A 19,678-nucleotide genomic window follows, 5' to 3' on the forward strand; every position below is an offset into this window, starting at 1 on the left:
AATCGTTTTTCATAATTTTTAATTTTGAGGACTTTTCTGATGCCACTGTTATTGGAGTTGCTAAAAATAATTTTGTTTACTCAGTGGTAAAGAATTTGCCTGCCAAGACAGAAGACACAGGTTCAATCCCTGGGTTGGGATGATCCCCTGGAGTAGAAAATGGCAACCCACTCCAGTATTCTTGCCTGAAAAATCCCATGGAGAGAGGAGCCTGGTGGGCTACAGTCCAAAATGTCACTGAGTCAGACATGACTGAGCACAGAGCAAGAGTAGTTTATAGTTTCTGACAACACTGGGATATATTTTTTGATAAATTATTTGGAATCCAAATTTTAGTACATCTAGAGCTGGTTCTTACAAAATAAATTTTCTAAAAAAGATTTAACTCCTCTTACAAACCAGTTTTGTGTAAGTCTGAATTTAATTTTAAATGCAAATTTACACAATGACATTTTGATGTTTCCTTTGACAATTCCTATCGCTTGTTGAGATCATACAGGAAACCAAAAGTGGTCCCAGGATTTGTGCATAATTCAAAACACACCTGTTTATACATTCCCTCACAGTGTCTTCATATACAAAGAAAAGTGAATCATAAAAATTATCTTCCTTGTTAATAACTGGTTCATCCAAAGCTTTACATGAAAAGAATATTCTTTTCCATCAAACATGACAATCTTAAAAAATTTTATTTTCCTCTCTAACCCTGTCGCCATTGGCTTTGCGATGCGGCAGCATTTTTAAAAATGAGATTCTAAATTCTTTGAAGAATTCCAATTGTTTCCTAGTATGCTTTATTGCAACGTCTACATGTGCATGTAGACATGTACACGGCTTTTATTATTTTTAAAACTTTTATTTGTTTCATTAGTTATTTTCGGTTGTGCTGGATCCTTGCTGCTGCACAGGGACTTCAGTTGTGGTGCACACAACTGAAGTGGCTCAGGTGCCCAGAGGCATGGAGAAAACTGAGTTGGAGCCAGGGGGCCATGCGTAGTTAGGGAAACCACTCCTTACGCAGCTAGAAGACAGTCAGTTTCAGTTTAATGCACCACCCTGGCCTTTGGGATTTGCTGGGCCTGCTTTGAATGGCAGGATGCCATTGCAGTGGCTTCTCCTATTGAGGAGCACAGGCTCTGGGGCACAGGGGCTCCGTAGTTGGGGCACATGCGCCTAGTTTCCCCAGTGGTATATGAGATCTTCTTGGACTAGGGATTGAACCAGTGTCTCTTGTGTTGGCAGGTCGATTTTTAACCACTGGCCCACCAGGGAAGTCCAGTGGCTTTTATTTTGTAACAACTTACTAAGCACTAGCAGTTCCCATCCTGGTTTTAAGGCTGGAGAATCTAGATTCAATTCAGTTCACTGTGTTATTATCTGTAGCGATGCTGCAAGAAGACACAGACAACCGTGCTTTGCACCACAGACCCTGCCTGGCCCGCATGGAACCCTTTCCTTCCCCCGGGGAGTGGCCTCTACCACCACAGCTGCTCCCTGTTTTGCTGTCACTGGTGCATTCACCAACGCCGGTTTGGACCCAAGCCCTGCCCGCCTGCCACCGGAGAACTTCACGGTGCCCTAGACTGGCCCGGGGCACTGGGCATCCAAGCCAACCACTCAGGGCACACATGTTCCTCACACCTGAGCCCACATGTTGATACACTGCTGCCCAGCACGTCTCCTCTGCACACCCAACTGTTGTACCGCTCCATCAGACTTCTCACACAAAGCCAAGTTCAAAGATAAGATCACTCAGAATCTCAACAGCAGCAGCAGCAGACCATTCAATCAAGCATGAGCCCCTGCTGAGAAAGAAGCCCTGTGCATGGACCCACCCCAGTCACGTACCATAGAGCCACCCTGTATGTCAACACAGTTCCAGGGATCAGACACACCCCTGAGAGAGCTGGGTTCAGGAGTGAACGGAGCAGAGAAACCGGTGTGGCAAAGAGGCTTCTGCTTGGCCAGCAAAGTTGCCAGTGGAGGCATGATGTTTCTGGAGTAGACAGAACCTCCACACCACTGCAACTAGAATGATGGGATGGAAGCAGAAATGCCTCGATCAAGTCTATGAGAGAGAATCATTTTGGGAGATATTCCCGGAAATGTACTCCCAGAGTCCATTCCTCTAGATCCTCTGACATCCTATGAGCCATCAACCATCCTTTTTTATTATTACTCACAAAGCTTTGTTTTAAAATTTATAATCCCAATCTCCCAATTCGTCCTATCCCTTCTTTCTCACCTCGGTGTCCATATATTTGTTCTCTATGCCTGTGTCTCTGTTTCTGCTTTGTGAATAGGTTTATCTGTACCATTTTTCTAGACTCCACATACACGCATTAGCATAGGGTATTTGTTTTTCTCTTTCTGACTTACTTCACTCTGTATGACAGACTCTAGGTCTATCCACATCTCTGAAAATGGCACAATTTTGTTCCTTTTTTGGCTAATATTCCTTTGTATATATGTGCTCATCTACTGTCTCTTAATAAATCTCTATCTGCTTGAACTAAGCCAAGGAATTCTTGTTTGCAACTAAGAACTCTGATCATCTGGTAAAGTAATTTCTCCATTTTACAGATGAAGAAATCAGGATTCAGAGAGAACTTGCCTATGGCCATAGAACTTAACAGTAAGGATTCAGACCCAAAGCCTGGTTCTTAGCTAATACACCGCACCAACTCTTCATCATACAACATCGGAGAGCTCACTAACTCATCCTCTGTAGTACATCCCAACTTTGTACTGAACATCCATTCATTTTTTTTTCCTTGAATAACATCCTTTCCTTGGGTGAACTGCCTCTTTGATGCTTAGTAGCATTTTCAATCACATGCCTTGATTCCTTGGTGAATGTGAGGTATATGGGACAACCTGGGCCAGTCAGAATATCCCATTTTCCTAAATACAATAATGGGGTCAACAATGGACTTTTGACTCAATCAAGGTCATTGAGTCCACTTTGTTTTTGGTTTATTAGCTTTTTACTTTGTATTGAAGCATGGCTGATTAACAATGTTATGATAGTTTCAGGTGGACAGCAAAGGGTAGAGTCTACTTTGGAGGACTCATATGCAAGTTAGTTGGGGGCATTTTTCTATCCAAATGGAGGAGGAAACTAATATAGAAAAAAGCAGAACTGTCAGACACTCCTTATGATATCATTTGAGCTCCTGGATCTAGCCATTCCTGAAGCCTAATCAGTGAGCTGATAAATTATTTTTACCTATGCTAGTTTGAGTTGTTTTCTGACTCTACATATTAAATAATTCATGTAGCAGAGGAGATAGCAGACTTGAATCATACTCCTTGGCTACCACCTGTTGCCTGCTTCCATAAGTGCTTGTGAAGACTTATACTCTGATCCAAATAGCTCCTCACCAGGGGCCATTTCTCTCCCATTATTTATTTCCCACTTTGGTTCATGATGGAGCTCACACTGAGCAGGAATTACTGCGGCCACCATCCACTCTGCATATAATTCATGCATCTTGCCCTCTCTTTACTCTCTCTCCCCTAGTCATGCCTGGCTCTCAAATAAAAGGCATTACCAACCCTTGTCAGAGACAGAGAACGGGATGAAGAACTTCTCTTCCGATTCTCGGCTGTCTATTCAACATCTGGTAGCACCAGAAACAACATGAAATACTGCAGATGATGTGATTCATTACAGACAAAGTGACTTGCTTAAAACCAGCATCTGGCTTTCTTCAGAAATATAAACGAAAAGGTCCTAAAAGGAACAGTGGACCTGATCTCTTTCATTCTCACTGTCAGTGTGGGTGGTTCTCACTGGGATAAAAGACACCATATCATAAGAACATGGACATGGCATTAAATAGCTCAGAATCAGAATTATGCCCATCTTGGGGGGTGGGATGGATTGGGAGATTGGGATTGGCATATATACACTGTGTGTGTGTAAGTCACTCAGTCGTGTCCGACTCTGTGATTCCATGGCCCGTAGCCCGCCAGGCTCCTCTGTCCATGGGATTCTCCAGGCAAGAATACTGGAGTGGGTTGCCATTCCCTTCTATGTATCAAATAGATCACCATGAGAACTGACTGTAGAGCACAGGGAACTCTACTCAGTGCTTTGTGATGACCTAAAAGGGAAGACAATCCAAAAAGGAGAGGATATATGTAAATGTGCGGCGGATTCACTTTGCTGTATGGTAGGAACTAATACAACACTGCAAATCAACTACACTCCAACAAAAGGAAGTATGCCCATCTTTTCCATATCTAATGAGAGGAACCATCAGACAACTGAGGACCAATCTATTAAGTGACTAGCTTGCATTCTTCAAGAATGAAATGCAAAGAAAAGGCTGAGGAATTGTTTCAGATTAAAGAAGGTTGAAGAGAAATGACCACTAAATGCACAATGTGTTCTGAACTAGTGCCCATACTGGGGGGAAAAATGCTATAAATGTTATTATTGGATCAATTGACAAAATCGAATTATTGACTGCAGTTTGACAGAAATGTTGCACCCATATTAAATTTTCTGCATGTGTTTATTTCCCTGTGGTTATAACAGAGAATATCCTTATTCTTAGGAAATACATACTGAAGTACAAAGGGCATGTACATGCACCTACTCAGTGGTTCAGAAAAAAAACATTATAAATGTATATAGAGAAGTGTAAACGATAAAGCAAATGTGGTCAGTGTTCAAAATTGGTAAATGTGGATAAAAACTCTACTGGAGTTTTTTATACTATTCTTACACCTTTGGGGGAAAGTTTGAAATTATATCAAAATAGAAAGTTTTCTTACCCAAGTCAAGTTTCTTTCAACCCTCATGATTCTGTTAAAGAGAAAATATTAGTTTGGGACTCATATACCTTTAAGATTTTTCTAACACTTACTAATCTCCCTTTTTAATAAAGAAAGGGCAAGCCTCGGGCTCAGTCTTTGACAAGCAGCCATTACCAGCTAGAATTTAACACCTTAGTTTGGTTTTCATTGTATTTACTTTCTATTTATGGCAAGTGAGGTAGCTGTCCTTGTATGGTAAGATACACAGTTACCTTTTAAATAGATTTATATAATTAGAGGTGAGTTAATATAAAGAAATATTTGTATTTCATTTTAATGTAATGTCAATAAATATGAATATGACTTCAGGTAGCATTTGGAGGGTAAAGATAGGACATTTAATCACAAATTGCCTGACATTTAGGACCCACTCATGTTTCTAGTCTTGGTCTATTCTAGGTCTATTGTAATGGCTTCATCTTACAGGAAGGGAAAACGGAAGTCTCAAAGTTGGGTGGCTGGTCTATAGTGACACAGTCCCTAGTGATGACGGGGGGCAGGAACACAGATGAAGGAGTCCTCCAGCCATTGCCCACCCCACCACCCATCGCTGTGTGACTAAGGACACAAGAGTGCCAAGAAACACAGCTCAGAGTGGCATCAGCTATTATTGCATGCAGACACAAAAACTAGTTAGCCATATTGTAATTCAGGCAAGTGAAAGTGTTAATCACTCGCTCAGTTGCACCCAATTCTTTGTGACCCTATGGACTGCAGCCCACAAGGCTCCTCTGTCTGTAGCCTACCAGGCTTCTCTCTCCACACCGGAATGGGTTACCATTCCCTTCTCCAACGGATCTTCCTGACCCAGGGATCGAACTCAGGTCTCCTGCATTGCAGGCAGACTCTTTACCATCTGAGTCACCTGGGAATCCCACAAGTCCTGGAAGCTTGAGATAACAATCAGCTCACTCTTATAAGTGGTTTCAGAACTACTCGAGGGAAGCAAAACTGGGTGTTCACAGATTCTGAGACCCCGGCCCTGTCCCCAGCTCTCATACTCAAAATTCCTGGAGCTGACAGTTAAAATATTTCTTTTTTTTCTCATGCTCTTGCTTTCACACAGTACTATTTTCTGTAAGTCTGTGCTCACTTGTGCCCCTTCGCTCGGTGGTGTTTGACTCTCTGCAACCCCATGGACGGTAGCCCTCCAGGCTCCTCTGTTCATGGGGTTTTCCAGGCAAGAATACTGGAGTGGGTTGCCATTTCCTTCTCCAGGGGATCTTCCGGACCCAGAGCGCGAACCCTCATCTCTTGTGTCTCCTGCATTGGCAGGCGGATTCTTTACCACTGCGCCACCTGGAAAGCCTGTAGGTGGGTTTTAGTTGTCCTTTGGTGAAAAAGCAGAGTTACTGGGGTGAGTGTATGTCTCATCTAGTCCCTCTGCTACTGTCAGAGAATTCAACTTAATGAGCAAGGGGCTCCCAGACGAGGGCATGTGACAGCCTTCTTGGTCTCATCTCACTCTTGACCACTAAGACTAGCCTTCCTCCCCTCAGCTGAATCCACCCAGGCCTGAGCGTGTGTCTGCCTCTCCTGTTTCTTCCTCTGTGAACAGCAAATGTCCTCTGGTCTTTATAAAATAACCCTTCTGTGCTTGAAGGTGACCCCCAATCCTCCTCCTCCACGATCTCTCCCCAAAGTGAACACACCCGCTTTTGCCATCTTCACACATACAGTAACACTTTCCAATCTATTCATCACCACCCGTCTCACCTCTCAACTTTTGTGTTGTTTTTTCCTATCACTCTAAATTTGTGGAATCCAGAACAGAATACAGTATCTTGAGGATGTGTACAGTCAGTGCAAAAATTCTCAACATTCCTTCTTTCTTGGGAGAACTGACCCTCTCCTGGTATGCAGGTCCCTCTGGACTCTCCAGGCCTCAGCAAATCTGTTTTGGGGGCTTTGGTTGTGCACAGCATTACAGATAAGAGATAATGTAGGAAGGACCTCAGAAATGCATTCTATAACTTGGGGAGTGAGGGGGTCAAGCTTAGTACCAGGTCATTACAAAAAGGTGACGAGGCCCTAGTGCTCCCCAAGACAATCAAATTGAGGGAAAACCAAGTCATGCTAGAAACTGACAGTTCAGTTCAGTTCAGTTCAGTCACTCAGTCATGTCTGACTCTTTGTGAGCCCATGAACTGCAGCAGGCCAGGCCTCCCTGTCCATCACCAACTCCCGGAGTCCACCCAAACTCATGTCCGTTGAGTCAGTGACGCCATCCAACCATCTTACCCTCTGTCATCCCCTTCTCTTCCTGCCCTCAAACTTTCCCAACATCAGGGCCTTTTGAGTCAGCTCTTCGCATCATGTGGCCAAAGTATTGGAGTCTCAGCTTCAACAGTCCTTCCAATGAACACCCAGGACTGATCTCCTTTAGGATGGACTGGTTGGATCTCCTTGCAGTCCAAGGGACTCTCAAGAGTCTTCTCCAATACCACAGTTCAAAAGCATCAATTCTTTGGTGCTCAGCTTTCTTTATAGTCCAACTCTCACATCTATACATGACCACTGGAAAAACCATAGCCTTGACTAGACAGGCCTTTGTTGGCAAAATAATGTCTCTGCTTTTTAATATGCTGCCTAGGTTGGTTGTAACTTTCCTTCCAAGGAGTAAGTGTCTTTTAATTTCATGGCTGCAATCATGATCTGCAGTGATTTTGGAGCCCCCAAAAATAAAGTCAGCCACTATTTCCACTGTTTCCCCATTTATTTCCCATGAAGTGATAGGACCAGATGCCATGATCTTCTGTTTTCTGAATGTTGAGCTTTAGGCAACTTTTTCACTCTCCTCTTTCACTTTCATCAAGAGGCTCTTTAGTTCTTCTTCACTTTCTGCCATAAGGGTGGTGTCATCTGCATATCTGAGCTTATTGATATTTCTCCTGGCAGTCTTGATTCCTGTTTGTGCTTCTTCCAGCTGAGCGTTTCTCATGATGTACTCTGCATAAAAGTTAAATAAGCAGGGTGACAATATACAGCTTTGACGTACTCCTTTTCATATTTGGAACCAATCTATTGTTCCATGTCCAGTTCTAACTGTTGCTTCTTGACCTGTATACAGATTTCTCAAGAGGCAGGTCAGGCGGTCTGGTATTCCCATCTCTTTCAGAATTTCCCACAGTTCATTGTGATCCACACAGTCAAAGGCTTTGGTATGGTCAATAAAGCAGAAATAGATGTTTTTCTGGAACTCGCTTGCTTTTTCGATGACCCAGTGGATGTTGGCAATTTGATCTCTGGTTCCTCTGCCTTTTCTAAAACCAGCTTGAATATCTGGAAGTTCAAGTTCATGTATTGCTGAAGCCTGGCTTGGAGAATTTTGAGCATTATTTTACTAGCATGTGAGATGAGTGCAATTGTGCGGTAGTTTGAGCATTCTTTGGCATTGCCTTTCTTTGGGATTGGAATGAAAACTGACCTTTTCCAGTCCTGTGGCCACTGCTGAGTTTTCCAAATATGCTGACATATTGAGTGCAGCACTTTCACAGCATCTTCTTTTAGAATTTGAACTCGAGCTCAACTGGAGTTCCATCACCTTCACTAGCTTTGTTCATAGTGATGCTTCCTAAGACCCACTTGACTTCACATTCCAGGATGTCTGGCTCTAGGTGAGTGATCACACCATCGTGATTATCTGGGTCATGAAGATCTTTTTTGTAAAGCTCTTCTGTGTATTCTTGCCACCTCTTCTTAATATTTTCTGCTTCTGTTAGGTCCATACCATTTCTGTCCTTTATTGAGCCCATCTTTGCAAGAAATGTTCCCTTGGTATCTCTAATTTTCTTTAAGAGATCTCTAGTCTTTCTCATTCTATTGTTTTCCTCTATTCCTTTGCATTGATTGCTGAGAAATGCTGTCTTATCTCTCCTTGCTATTCTTTGGAACTCTGCATTCAAATGGATATATCTTTCCTTTTCTCCTTTGCTTTTCATTTCTCTTCTTTTTGCAGCTATTTTTAAGGCCTCCTCAGACAGCCATTTTACTTTTTGGATTTCTTTTTCTTGAGGGTGGTCTTGATCCCTGTCTCCTGTACAATGTCATGAACCTCAGTCTATAGTTCATCAGGCACTCTATCTATCAGATCTAGGCCCTTAAATCTATTTCACACTTCCACTATATAATCATAAGGGATTTGATTTAGGTCATACCTGAAAGGTCTAGTGGTTTTCCCCACTTTCTTCAAATTAAGTCTGGATTTGGCAATAAGGAGTTCATGATCTGAGCCACAGTCAGCTCCCAGTCTTATTTTGCTGACTGTATAGAGCTTTTCCACCTTTGGCTGCAAAGAATATAATCAATCTGATTTTGGTCTTGGCCATCTGGTGATGTCCATGTGTACAGTCTTCTCTTGTGTTGTTGGAAGAGGGTGTTTGCTATGACTAGTATGTTCTCTTGGCAAAACTCTGTTAGTCTTTGCCCTGCTTCATTCTGTACTCTAAGGCCAAATTTGCCTGTTACTTCAGGTGTTTCTTGACTTTCTACTTTTGCATTCCAGTCCCCTATAATGAAAAGGACATCTTTTTGGGGTGTTAGCTCTAAAAGGTCTTGTAGGTCTACATAGAACCATTCAACTTCAGCTTCTTCAGCGTTACTGGTTGGGGTGTAGACTCGGATTACCGTGATATTGAATGGTTTGCCTTGGAAACGAACAGAGATCATTCTGTCATTTTTGAAACTGCATCCAAGTACTGCATTTCAGACTCTCTTGCTGACTATGATGGGTACTCCATTTCTTCTAAGGGATTCCTGCCCACAGTAGTAGATATAATGATCATCTGAGTTAAATTCACCCATTCCAGTCCAGTTTAGTGTTCTGATTCCTAGAATGTCGACGTTCACTCTTGCCATCTCCTATTTGACCACTTCCAATTTGCCTTGATTCACTGACCTCACATTCCAGGTTCCTAGGCAATATTGCTCTTTACAGCATTGGACTTTACTTCCATCACCAGTCACATCCACAACTGGGTGTTGTTTTTGCTTTGGCTCCATCCCTTCATTCTTTCTGGAGTTATTTCTCCACTGATCTCCAGTAGCATATTGGGCACCTTGGACATGGGAAGTTCATCTTTCAGTGTCCTATCTTTTTGCTTTTCATACTGTTCATGGAGGTCTCAAGGCAAGAATACTGAAGTGGTTTGCTGTTCCCTTCTCCAGTGGACCACATTCTGTCAGAACTCTCGACCATGACCCCTCCATCTTGGGTGACCCCACGCAGCATGGCTTAGTTTCATTGAGTTAGACAAGGCTGTGGTCTGTGTGATCAGATTGGCTAGTTTTCTGTGATTGTGATTTCAGTCTCTCTGCCCTCTGATGCCCTCTCTCAGCGCCTACCGTCTTACTTGGGTTTCTCTTACCTTGGACGTAGGGTATCTCTTCACAACTGCTCCAGCAAAGTGCAGCCACTGCTCCTGACCTTGGATGTGGGGTATCTCCTCTCGGCCGCTCCTGTGCTGTGCAGCCGCTGCTCCTGCAAACTCATACCAAAGTAGCCTACTTATGGGAGGCTGTTATGTGGAATGATTTTAAGGACACTAACAAAAATCATAGAGATGACCCTCTCTCTAATTCTAAGGAAGAAATTCTATGCTGTGTCCCCAAATTACATTTTCTGAGCACATTTGAGCTTCCTTTAGCAATTACGTGTAAGAAGCTCACCCTGCTCACCTTGCCAGTAGTGTGAGAATGCACTAACATATACCCCTTGAAAAGTGGTGCTAGTGATAAAGAACCTGCCTGCCAGTGTAGGAGATGTAGGAGATGCAGGTTCGATCCCTGGGTCAGGAAGGTCCCCCAGAGGAGGAAATGGCAACTCACTCCAGTATTCTTTCCTGGAGAATCCCATGGACAGAGCAGCCTGGCAGGCTGTAGCCCATAGGGTCACAGAGCTGGACATGACTGGCGCGACTTGGCATGCACCCCCTGGAAACTGTACATAGGGCAGGGGGAGGTGGGAGGTAGAGTAAGTTTGCATACAGTCTGTGTCTGAGGCTATCTCAGAAATGTCCCAACCCTTGGCTGTCATGAGGCAAGTTCAAGGACACAAGGGCCCACCTTCAGGGTTTAAGGTCAGCCCTTAAGTTCCCAGATTCCCTTGGGGTTTAACAGGGTGGTCAAAAATCTGTATACAGCAATCTACACAAGTGGCAGAAGGTTGATCTTTGAAACAGAATACTATGCTGGTCATTGGAGGCCAGGGATTCCAGACTTCTCACTTTGGGCATGGAGAAACTGCCAAGAGACAGGGACCACAGTCCGAGGTCATGCAATAAGTAAGTAGCAGAACCAGGACTAAAACTGATTTTTCTTTCCTTGGCCATTTTGGCCCTCTTTGAAAATACTAGAGTAGCAAATCACTAAACAGAATGGGAGAGATTCCTTCATCTCTCTATCTACACATCTGTGATAGATGGAGCGTGCCAACTGCCACTTTCTGGTTCAGCTCAGATGGCAGCTGCAGGGTAAGAAAGTGGGAGGCAGAGTTGAACCTTGTGTGTGTACATTTCAACTTCTTTCTTTGCATTTTGGTTATATTTAACAATGTGTTACCTCTTCGCGGAGTAGTTTATATCATCGCGGGATGCCAAGAATGACATCAACATCTATTAAAACCTAATGTTTCACATTCTCAACTGTAAACATTAACATTGCTTAGTTTCCAGATATAAACTCAGAGTCATTCTAAAGTTGGATGGTTTCTTTCCAAGAAAGTTGGTGTTACCGTAATGAAATTTACCTAATTAATCTCCTTAAGGAGGGCAGGAATCCAATGATGACTGTTCATAAAGACCTCAATGTTCTTCTTGTAATCAGAGCAAGCCAATCTGTGGATTCATTTCAGGAGAGACCATAACTTTCCAAATAAATCTTAGTAAAGCTTTGCAGAAGGGTGCTTGAGCTACTTCCCCACTTGGAGGGCTTAATTTCAGCTTAACTAGACCTGTGTAATTTCTCTAGAATATATTTATATTCACGTGTGACCTTGGATCCCAACACTCAGGCTTATTGTTCTTGATGCCAAGAACTCATATGAAAGGTAAATCTGAACCAGTCATTGGTGGAAACTCTTGAACTATGAGATTTCAAAACTATCCCCTCGCTGGGTCTTCACCTGTGTGCTGTGTGCATGAACCCACCTCTTGATACTTGCACAGTATTTTTTAAATTTATTACTTTATTTTCATTTTTGACTGTGCTGGGTTTCCATTGCTGCGCATGGGCTTTCTCTAGTTGCGCTGAACAGGAGCTACTCTAGCTGCAGCGCATGGGCTTCGCATCTTGGTGGCGTCTCTTGCGGTTCCAGGCTCTGGAGCGCAGGGGCTCAGCAGCTGTGGTGCATAGGCTTAGTTGCTCCATGGCATGTGGAATCTTCCTGGACCAGGGATCAAACCCATGTCCCCTGCATTGACAGGTGGATTCTTAAACTGGGCCACCAACAAAGTCCCTTGCACAACATTTTGGTCACACTAAGTAGCGAATATGAAGAAAAGTAGCAGTCAGCCTCTGCCAGGGTCTTCCCTAGATCCCAGTGGGGCCATATACATGTGTACAGTCAAGAATCTCTCATTTCAGAGGAGCATCAGGTGCCACACCAGAGTACAGGAAGCCACACTGGGGAGCAAGGAGAACATTTCCCGGTCTCCCAGTCCTGCAGAAGCGGCACCCCCAGGAAGAGTCTTCAGAGAGACAGCCTCTGTGAAGGTGTTGAGGGGATGATGGTGTTTATGAACCCTGGAACTCAGGGCCCAACAGGTATGAAGGGAATCACTGGGCTGGAGTCTTGGGTTGTTGGGTCAGAGGAGTATGGGCATGATGGTATGGATGAATCTGGAAGGTTATAGAGAAAGCTTAGAAACACGGCAATCAAACCAATCGATCCCAAAGGAAATCAACCCTGAACATTCATTGGAAGGACTGATGCTGGAGCTGAAGTTCCAAACCTTTGGTCACCTGATGCAAAGAGCCTGATGCTGGGAAAGACTGAGGGCAGGAGAAAGGGGTGACAGGGGATGATATGTTTGGATGGCATCACCGATTCAATGGACATGAGCATGAACAAACTCCCGGAGATTGTGAAGGACAAGGAAGCCTGGCATGCTGCAGTCCATGGGGTTGCAGAGTCGGACACAACTGAGCGACTGAACAACAACTTGGTCCTCAGCACCCAAACACAAAGCTGGATCTGTTTAAGTGTTTACTGACTCAGGACCTGGCCAGATTGGGAAGGGAGGTGGGGCTGGGTTTACAGGTGGCAAGTGGGACAAAGGATGTCAAGGCAGGTAACCTGTGACACTATCTCAGCAAAGAAGGCCTTATGAGGTCTCAGAAGGCTGGTGACCTGAGTTGAATTTTCAGGAACAGAATCTCTCAGCCTCTCCCTACCCTGTCCAGGGAGAAATATGGTTTAGGCCTTGTTAGAGATGGCACTCTGGAGTAATTCATCCTACGGCTGTCATCCTGTGCTCTCTGCAGCCTCCACTCCCTTGTGAGGGGTCTGAAATCTGGGACTGGGCTCTACCTTTATTGTAATTTCTGTTCTCATCATTTACGTCCCAAGTGAGATTGTAATCTCCATGAGGGCAGGGAACAGATCTATTTCCACAGATCAATTTCCAGCACAATGCTGGCACTCAGTAAATATTTGGTGAAAGAATGAATACCTTTGGCAGCTATCATTATTGTGCACAAGCATTCACTTCCTCCTTTCTTATGACCCTACCCTTTGGGTTTGGCCATGTGACTTGCTCTGTCCAATAAAATTCAAGTGGGGCCCGATGCACACCATATCCGAGGAGTGGACTGAAGAAGAGTTCATGGCTTGGCTCTCGTGTTTCTGTTCTCTGCCACAAGACAGCATGTTGCAGTTGGGAGTTGCTCCTGCAGCCCGGGTCCCAGAACAGGAAGATTCTAGAAGTCAACCCATAGTGAGTCCACAGCTTAGCACAGAGCTGTGTCCATTCCACAGTATATGATGGAGAAGTCAATGTTTATAAGTCACTGTATTTGGGCTTTCCTGGTGGCTCAGTGGAGAAGAGCCTGACTGCCAATGCACGGGATGTAGGTTCAGTCCCTGGGCTGGGAAGATCCCCTGGAGAAGGAAATGGCAACCCACTGCAGTATTGTTGTCCAGGAAATTCCATAGACAAAGGAGCCTTGGCAGGCTGCAGTCCATGCGGTTGCAAAGAGTCAGGCACAACTTAGCTACTAAAACAAAAACCATGACAAAACCCCTGAAATTGGGGGAATAAAGTATATCCTGTTTAATTTCTCCCATGTGCTAGCACAGTTGCCTTCAATCCCTCCATTTTCCAAAGATGAGAGCAGATGGCAAACCCACCAGCCTTGCCCCTCGTGCTCTCTAGCAAGCAACTTTCTGCTGTGCTCTCCAAAAGAACACGTTTCCAGCATCCCAGAGAAACCTAACAGTTAACTGTCAAGACTGCTTACCGCGAAAAGTGGCCTGAAAGCAAGTTTACGCATCACATTTTAAACATTTATGCAGTTTTAAAATAAAACAAGCCTGAAGCTGGCTCCAGCTCCCTCCCTTTCTTCACCTGCCAATGAAGCATGTTCTTTCTAGTTCCTCAAAAAGCCGGAGTCTCACTCAGGGGCTGGAGGTGGAGTGTTGTCTGTAAGTGATGTGATTGAAAGCTCGGCGTCTTCTCCCTCTGCACCAGATTTTGATATATCTTGGGAAGAACTTGGAATGTGCAGTGTGCACAGGCTTTGTGTGGAAAGAAAGGCAAGCCCAAAGAAATCCTGGAGACACTGTGCTCTGCTCCGTTCTCTGATTACCTCCTGGAGCCGCTGTGATGAGAGATGAAAAAAAAAAATACAGAGAGATCTATGAGATATTAAATACTTAAACACTGTGAAACTGAATGAAATGGTTCACACTTTTTATCAGATGCTATAATAGACATCTATTCCCCCACTGTCCCTACCCCCTCCCCCCACCCCTGGTTTCAGCCTCCACCACTGTGCGTGCTATGTGCTAAATTGCTTCAGTCGTATCCAACTCTTTGTGACTCTGTGGATTGCAGCCTGCCAGGCTCCTTTGTCCATGGGATTCTCCAGGCAAGAGCACTGGAGTGGGTAGCCATACCCTCCTCCAGGGGATCTTCCTAACCCAAGAGTCAAACCCGTGTCTGTTTGGTCTAACCTGCATTGGCAGGCAGGTTCTTTACCATGAGTGCCACCTGGGAAACCCCCACCAAAGTGCAGATAACTCCAAATTCTACCATTCCATCCCTGACTTTCCCCACAGGGTGCAGATCCTTAGAGACACTTAACTGTCCACTTCAATTGCAATACATTTGAAATGAAACTTAGGTATCCTCTTGAGCATGCGCTTCTTGCCCTTCAGTTTCCATATTGATTACTGGCACCCCACTCACCCACTGTCCTCTTTTTTTTTTAATTTTTTTTTCATTTATTTCTTTAGGCTGTGCTGGGTCTTGACTGCAGTGTGAGGGAAGCACACAGGCTTCAATAGTTGTGGCGCACAGGCTTAGTTACCCCGTGGCATGTGGAATCTTCCCAGACCAAGGATCAAACATGTGTCCCCTGCACTGGCAGGTGGATTCTTAACCACTGGACCACCGTGGGAGTCCCACCCACTTATCCTCTTGTTGGATGCTTTCCTCTCCCTCGGCCCCTGCATTCATCTCACTATAAGTCCTCTGGCTGCTGTCCCTCTAAACTGTAGTCCATCCTTCAGGCCAGTCTTCTGCCCCAAACACAAATCTAATGGTATCATTTCCTTCCTGGAGAGCTCACTGTGGCTTTCCATCGTTCCATCTTTGACTGGTTCATGGGGAACTTTGGTGACTAGACTCTGGGAATTTATCAGGCTCATCTCTTCCAGTGTTTAAGCACTGGGGACGTGTTCCTTCTCCCTAGGGATGCTGTGATTTTACCTAGAGGATCCCTGCTATTCTTTCATGCCTCCACCCAAGTATCCTGTCCTCTGTGAAAGCTAACCTACTGCCCCAAAGACTAAGGCAGCCCCCCACCCCTTAACTGTTCAAAGCTCTGTTACAGTCCCCCGTATCAAACTATGAGTGCTGTGGAGGCGGCAAACTTGCCTGAGTTATTGCTCTAAACTCAGGCCAAGCACACTGCACACATTCTGTCAACATCGCAGGATAAATGGAGGAATGAATAGACGAGTAAATTCCCTAGTCGTAGCCTAAGCATCCTTTCATGGAGAAATGCCTTTGCATGTAATTTTCCTGTCTGAAACTGAAAGTCAGAATGAAAATCAGAAAGATTTTTGTAAAGCAACGTTCCAAATAGAAAGCCAAAAAATTATGCTATTGCAGCACAATTTGTATAAGGACAATAACATTGGCTGTAGAATCAGAACATGAAAATACAGATACACTGACGCATAGCATTGATGTCCGAGGGCAGTAATGTTAAAGAGAAGATATAGGGAGGAAGGTGCTGAGAACCTAAGCTTTTTCCTTTGTCATGAGAGAGCATAAAAGCTTATTTGGCGGAGCTCTCTAGAATTCTCTTTTGTGAAGTCTAGTCTCTAACAGCATGAACTTTGGAGCTGAAACTCTCAAGGTTTGGGTCTCAGCTTCATCACTTAATAGCTCTGTGACTTTACGCAAGTAACATAACCCCTCTATGCCTCAGTTTTCCTGTCTGTAAAATGAGTATGTTAATAGCACTTCCCTCATAAAGTTACTATAGGCTTCCCAGGTGGTGCAGTGGTAAAGAATCCACCTACCAAGGCAGGAGACACAAAGGGATTTGCATCTGATCCCCGGGTCAGGAAGATTTCTTGGAGTAGGAAATGGCCACCCGCTCCAGTATTCTTGTCTGGAAAATTCCTTGCACAGAGGAACCTGGCAGGCTACAGTCTATGGGGTCACAAAGAGTCCAAAATGACCGAGCACACACACACACACATGCACACACATAAATTATTATAAAGATTAACAGAATGAATGCCAATAAAGCACTTGCTACCTGGGATAACACAAGAGTTAGCAAAGCCACATATTTCCCGCAAAACGATTAGAATGCATTTTCTAAGTATCAGAGATGGCTAGATCCCGTTTATATGGCATTTCTCCTACACAATCAAGCATTTTAGATATTGTGATTCCTTATCACTAATTAGAGCTTTCCTGGTATCTCAGATGATAAACAATCTGCCTGCAATGCAGGAGACCCCAGTTGGATTCCTGGTAGGGAACATCTGTTGGAGAAGGAAGAGGCTACCCCAGTGGCTCAGCTGGTAAAGAATCCGCCTGCAATGTGAGAGACCTGGGTTTGATCCCTGGGTTAGGAAGATCCCCTGGAGAAGGGAAAGGCTGCCCACTCCAGTATTCTGTCTAGAGAATTCCTTGGACTCTATAGTGCATGGGAGCTCAAAGAGTTGGACAGGACTGAGTGACTTACACTTTCATCATTAATTATTGTCCAGAGTTTTACGAAATCCACACAGTTTTCACAATGGGTATATGAAGAAATGGATCCAAGATATAGAACTTCAAGAAGTTTGTCCCCAGATCCCTGCCGTAACTGATCTCCAACTTTGAGATCAAGCCGGGAACAGTACGTGTAGGAGACCCAGAGACGCTCCCGGATGCGCGAGCCCAGTATCAGTGCGCCATCTAGTGGACGCAGAGTTTAGCCGCTGTTCGGAGCCCTCCAGAAGCGCGGGATTCCAGGGAAGGGTTTAGCCAGAACTGTTCTGGTCCATCTGGCCAGCTTCCAGGTGATCTCATAACACCACCCCCTTGATGTGCACCATCAGCACTAATCGTGGGGGACGCCCGGAATCCCTGTTCTAAGCTGACATCTGTACCGATGTATTCAGCTCGTCCATCCCCCGTCACAACCATCTCGGCAGAAGTGGGCAGAGAAGAAAGGAATGAAAATGGACAGGACAGTATTTATAAAAGCGATAAAGAAGCCAGCCAACCTTCACCTATGCTTTAATAAGGATCTAGCAAACAAGCCAGCCAGCAAAACGTGCCAACCCTTAGTAACTTTTTGACCTTCATTTCTGGCTTCGATGCATCTTGGCACAAGGCAGCCTGGGGCCGACAAGGGCTGAGCCGGCCGACGGCTGAATCCCACTTTATTGAAGTGTTTTTAGAGGCAGCCAACTGCTCTTTGTAGGTGATTAAAAGCTTATCCCCAGAAGGGGAGTGAACACTCCCCCACCAATAACTCAGCTCTAGCAAGCAGGGCAAGGGGTATTGAACACCGTAATGGCAGAGAATAGCCACATAAAAACACAAATCAAAGGCAACGTTTGCCTTTAAGGGGCACGTGGAGGCCAGTAATCCACCTCGTCTTCATTTTCTCTTCAGGGCTGTTGGCCACCGTGACCGGGCGGACCAATATTAAACTTGAAAGACAATGGGTTTGAAGTCAACAACTAACTGAAATCACTTGCTTGGGCTTCAGTTCAACATTTTCTGGGTAACAGACGTAGCAGCGGGTGGCTTTAACTGCTCCTTGTCTAGAACACATGCACTTTGGACCATCCATTTATTTCACGGTCCTTCAGCAATTTCATACCATCATGAAAAAGAAGGCGCTTGGAACACTATTGGGCCCAGAAAAATTCCAAATCAAAGAGAGGATTCAAGTGGAAGAAATCTAAAAATATTTCAAAAGAAAAGGGAATCAGTAGTGAGAGTCATGGTACAAGGAGAAAGTATAGATGGGTAGGCAGAGGCCCATTTCTTTCCCTTTTTGCTAGTTGCCAAGTTCAAAGGTTGTCCTTTTTAAAGGCCAACTACAGAAATCAAACTGAGTCAAGGCACTATTTCACAAAAATGCCAAAGAGAAGCAGTACTGAGTGAGGTCGTGCATACCGAGCGGAGGGAGTAACGTCTTGTCCTGTCTCTGGTGACTAGCTGCCCTGAGCCAGGAAGGTCTGTTTAGGCTCTGACGATTGGCCCTACATGGACACCAGTCCTTGGAAGTCTAGAACCCAGAGACTAGGACTGCAGGCCACACCCGCAACCCCTAACCCTTCACTCTACCCAACAAGCAATGCAGGACCCACAGAGGTCAAGGGCCCTCAGCTAGAGACTAGAAGAGATGGGACTCAAGACTCCAAAGATTTTGTTCTCAATTTCATGTCATTGCTTTTGTGACAGGGACCTATTTTGGAGGAAATTCATTCATTCAAAAAAATGTTGAGCTCCTACAAAATGGGAAGATATCATGGTGAATAGAATATAGCTCCTGACCCCAGTGAATCTGTAATTCAGTAGAGAATATAACAAGTACATCAATGGTTGCAAACAAGTATGGTGAGTTTTTCCAGGTGGGGTCATAGGCTGTGGGTCCATGACTGAAGGCGTCCCAGTCAACTCTGGACCGTAGGGGAAGATTTTGTTAAGAGACTTAAACCCTGGGACTGGCCTGATGGTTCAATGGTTAAGAATCCACTTTGCAATGCAGGGGACGCAGGTTTGATCCCTGGTCAGGGAATCAACATCCTATGTGTCACAAGGCAGCTAACCCCATGTGCTCCAGCTACTGAGCCTGCATGCTCCAGAGCCCCCAGGCCACATCTAGGGAGTCCCTGCACCACAACAAAAGGCCCCCAATGAGAAAACTGAGATTCCTTGTGCTGCAGCTAAGACCCAAGGCAGCTAAATAAATAAATAGATAAAGAAAACTGTTTTATAAAAGAGAGAGAAACTTGAATCCCAAAGTGTGAATAGGAGTTAAACCAGAGAGACAGAGGGCAAAGGATTCTAGAAAGGCCTCCAGACACTGAAGGATACCATACATTCAGGGGCGTGCAATATTTGGACATGGTTAGAGCAAAAGATGTTTATATGCATGGCGTGTGTGT

This window comes from Capricornis sumatraensis, chromosome 11 (assembly GCF_032405125.1).
Source record: "Capricornis sumatraensis isolate serow.1 chromosome 11, serow.2, whole genome shotgun sequence".
Classification (NCBI taxonomy): Eukaryota; Metazoa; Chordata; class Mammalia; order Artiodactyla; family Bovidae; genus Capricornis; species Capricornis sumatraensis.